Raw genomic sequence first — 4317 nt, 5'->3', positions numbered from 1 at the left:
TATGTCACTGAAATGTGCTAAGCTAAGGTTAAAGATATTCGTCAAAACAAAATATATAAATGTAACTAGCATTAAATAAATTATAAAGGGGTATAAATGGATTTTAGATAAATTAAGAAGTGTAAAACTGAAATTAAAAGTAAGACGCTATAAGTTATAAGCTCAAACGCTACTTGAAGCAGCTTTTGAAAAATATCTTATAAACTCTTGAAATAAGTTATAAGTTCATTGTAAAAAAGTTTTACCAAATAGAGTTTTTTTTAGGCTAAAATGCACTTTTGAACACCTATGTTTTTCATGGTAGCAATTTTGACCCCCTTTTAAAAAAATCACTTTCCAGCCCCCTAACTTCTCCCCCTTTTGCAAATCTTAGGCCCCTTCTGATTTTGACCGGGTCAAAGTTCAAGTGGCCACTCAATGGACGCCATGTGGAAAATTTTTGAATTAAAAATATAAAAAAAAAACTCCACATATTTTTTATTGAAATTAAATAATTAAAATAAATTAAAAAAACACCAAAAAATTAAAACAAAAAAACAAAAAACTCAAAAATTAAAAATTAAAAAAAGCAAAGCCACATGTGTATTTTAAAAATTAAAATTAAAAATTAAAAAAAAGGTAAGGGCAAAGGATGGAACGTGACTAATTCCAGAAACAACATATTCATCCCCTTCACTAACATATTCATCATTCTTCCACTAAAAATTCTAGAAACACAAGACACTACCTCCTCCACTCTCTTCTCTCAAAAACACAACACAGGAATAGCCATCGTAGTCATCATCTTCACCTTCAACCTCATATTATTCATCCTTCACGAACCAATTAACGGTGTCGTTAACGGTCACGGTCCAGATTCCGATGACAGTTTTGTTAGCGGTGAAGAGGAGTCTGAACGTTCCAGACCAATTCTCGTTAATCCAAACGCCGTCAAATCCAGCGTTGTTGAAGAAGAGAGTATGGTGGCGCCGATTCTGATGGTGGTTGATGTTGATGATGTTGATGGGTTTGAATATGTGAAGATAATGATTGATGGTGGCATTGACGAGTGCGGTGGCGCCGGAGGTGGAGAATATGTTTGTGGTTGTGGTGTTGAGAACAAATTCAGAATTCATAGTTCTGGGAAGTTAATTTGGGATTTTTGTGGGTTTTGAATTTTTTAGGTTTGTTGATTTTTTGTAGATTTGTTGAAATTGTTGAAACCGTTGTTGTTATTGGGTTTGTTGGATTTGATTCTCTTTTTGTTGTGTATGTATAGAGGAGAGGAGATTGAAGAACAACATGAATAAGAAGGAGATGAAGATGGTGTTGTTGGGTGAAAACTGAAAACCATGAGATATTCACGTGGCTGTACCTTTTCCATTTTTTTTTATTTATTTAATTATGTAAATAATTAGCTGGTTTTTTTTTAATTGTAATTCATTAAATGCCACGTGGCGTCCACCTAAAGGCTACTTGGGCTTTGACCGGGTCAAAATTAAAGGGGTCTATGAGTTGCAAAAGGGGGCAAAGTTAGGGGGTTCGAAAGTGGTTTTTTTAATAGGGGACCAAAAATGCATTTTAATCATAGGTTATCAAACAGACCCTTTATACAATTTTGGTTCGAAAGTGGTTTTTTTAATAGGTTATCAAACAGGCCCTTTATTTTATGTTTTCTCTCTCATTTGTGTGATAGATCCAACAGTTGTGATTACCATAGAACAGACTCTAGGATTCACTAAAGAGGATCCCTCCCATAATCATAACATATGAAACCCACTCTCAATCGTCTCCCTCCCCTATCACTTTCAATTCTTATATCTATAGCTTTCTTCTCCTTTTATTCTTCTCTCTATTCCTCCATTTTAATTTGTTTATTAATGTAATTAGTGTGAACATCTATTGTCACCGTGTTGAGTTTGAATTTGTGTCAATGGTGAGAACTTTAATGCTCAGGGTTGTTAGTGCTTATTCGGAAATTGGGATTATTGCATATGATGAGTTATGTAGTGTACGTATATGAGTATGATTTGACCATAGTTTTTTTTGTCAAGTAGTCTACCGGTTAGAAAATCACCTCTTAGGTTAGGATGAATAGGAGGTGTTCTCGTTCAAACTTTTGCCCATATATAGGGATTTTTGAAGTCCAAGACACTCAAATCCAGAACACTCCTTGTGGCAGCTACCCTAAAATATATTCATAAAATTATATCCCTATGGAATATGTAAAATTTCTCAAGTATTGTTGTCACAATGTGATTAACTAATGTCTCTCAATTAAAAGTATTTTCAAATATTACGTACAAGAGTGTGACCACCAAAAAGAGCAGCAATGTCTTGATCACAAGCCCCATTGTGGTGCCGAAGACATCCCTCAAATGATCATAACTACAGATTAATTTACTTTACTCTAAGCAAAAGAAAAATAACAGCATTCCTACGATTCATTTAAACTTCAAAAGACCCTCTCGTGGTGGCTCAGGTTTGTCCTAATATAAGAAAGAAAGAAAGAAAAAAACAATTTGAACAAACCACATTGCAAGGTATAGAAGTATAAAACCAACCTCTAAAAAAACACAAAACCAAATCAAATTATATAGGCTTAATTGCAGTTTTGGCCCCTATGTTTCAAGAAGTTGTGATTTTGGTCCCATAACTAAATAAACTACAAAATCACCCCTTAAGTATTGACTTTTTTGCAATTTTGGCCCCCCATGCCAATTTTTACCAAGTCAAAGCTAACGTGGACGCCGCATATGTACAACAGAGAAAGTCGTAGGAAAAAAAATACAACAGAGAAAGATTGATGATGTTCTTATATATGAATCGAAATTAGTTATTCCACTCCAACATTCATTGGTCCATCCTAACATATAGATCATGAGAAAAATTAATCCAAATTGGAGCCACAAGGAGTCATGGCAACACGTGAAATCATTGCAACGGTGACATAGTATTTTTTATTCGTCTTTAAACTGTAACCGCTCATCAAATTAAACTATTAAAATCAACTAAAAGATCTTTAAATTATTCTCTTATTCAACTATTTAGTCATTTGGTTAACAAAACTTGTTGTACTTCAGAATAGTTTGTGCATTAAAGTGATGCTGCATTTTTCATAGTTTAAAGATATTTTAGTTGATTTTAGTAGTTTAGAGACTGAATTTGTAAGAAGTAATAGTTTAAGGACAAAATTAATATGAGAACCTTTTTTTTGAAGAGTTAATGTAGGAGAACTTGTTAGTTGTTACACTTTAAGATGAAAAATATGTGAAAATAAAAATGATGGTAATAATTTTAAGCAACGAGAGTTGGTAAAAAAAGCACACTTAAGTTTTGTCCTTTTTAAATTTACAGGACCCAAACAAAACAAAAATACATAGATTAAAGCTAGAAAATATTATTACCAAAAAAAAAAAAACTAGAAAATATTATAATTAGGTACTTTCTTTTTTCACCTTATTAATTTCTCACGAGTCTTATAAATTTTGAATTTTATAAGTCAAATAATGTAAACCCCCTACAAATTCTTCCGAAACACATTAAAATATTTTTTATTTTTCAGATTTTATAATTCAAATAGTGTGCACGAGAAGAGAATACGGTGGAAAAAGTATTGCCATTGTTTTTGGAGTGGCTCCAATAGCACAACTGGCAGTATCAATCCCATTGTTAGCTACATGGGCTTGTTCAGAAACGTACCACATTGTTCCAAAAGTCCCACTCCTTTTCGTTTTCACCATCTACACCCAAAGATCGAGGGGTTTAAATAGAAAAAGGTGAAATTCAACTCATAACTAAAACTATATTTCTTTTTCAAATTTTCAATACAAAACACCAAAAATCACCTCAAACAAAGTCTAATATTTTGTGGCTTCAAGAAAAGGTCTAATATTTTGTGCTCTAGCAAGGAGCGGACAAACAAAATACAGAAATTAGTAGCTTGAAATATACCAATATTTGATTTTAGAAAATACAATCATTAAAGAAAACTTTTCTTATGATTTTTTCGTTATGGAATTTTTTTTACCCATAGTTTTAGGATTTTTTTTGTTTGATTGGACATAATCTTAGGATTGTAATTTTAATGTTTTGTTTGTGAGTTTGAAGGAGAAAGGAAGACTTTAAAGAAGAAGAAAAAAAGGAACAAATGAAAGAAATAGAAAACGAATTTTGGAGGTTAATTTTTCTTCATAATACAAAATAATTCTCATTTGGGGGGAGCTAAAAAATTGTATTCAAGGAGGGTTTGAGGGTATTTGAGTGTTTATATGAATTCTTTGAATTTAATCTAGGGTTAATTAAGTTTTTAGTCCCTATTAATATACCGAATTTCGT

At 32.1% G+C, this 4317-nt stretch overlaps 1 long non-coding RNA gene across 1 annotated transcript; it reads left to right on the top strand.

The window, feature by feature from the left end:
* Positions 1-554: 554 nt before the first annotated feature.
* Positions 555-1412, top strand: LOC11413241 (uncharacterized). The gene is made up of 2 exons (XR_003009246.2): positions 555-1163; positions 1259-1412. It is a non-coding gene; the product is annotated as an uncharacterized lncRNA (long non-coding RNA).
* The last annotated feature ends 2905 nt before the right edge of the window (positions 1413-4317 follow it).

Source organism: Medicago truncatula, chromosome 2, assembly GCF_003473485.1.
Source record: "Medicago truncatula cultivar Jemalong A17 chromosome 2, MtrunA17r5.0-ANR, whole genome shotgun sequence".
Classification (NCBI taxonomy): domain Eukaryota; kingdom Viridiplantae; phylum Streptophyta; class Magnoliopsida; order Fabales; family Fabaceae; genus Medicago; species Medicago truncatula.
This window is presented reverse-complemented; position numbering and strand designations above follow the sequence as displayed.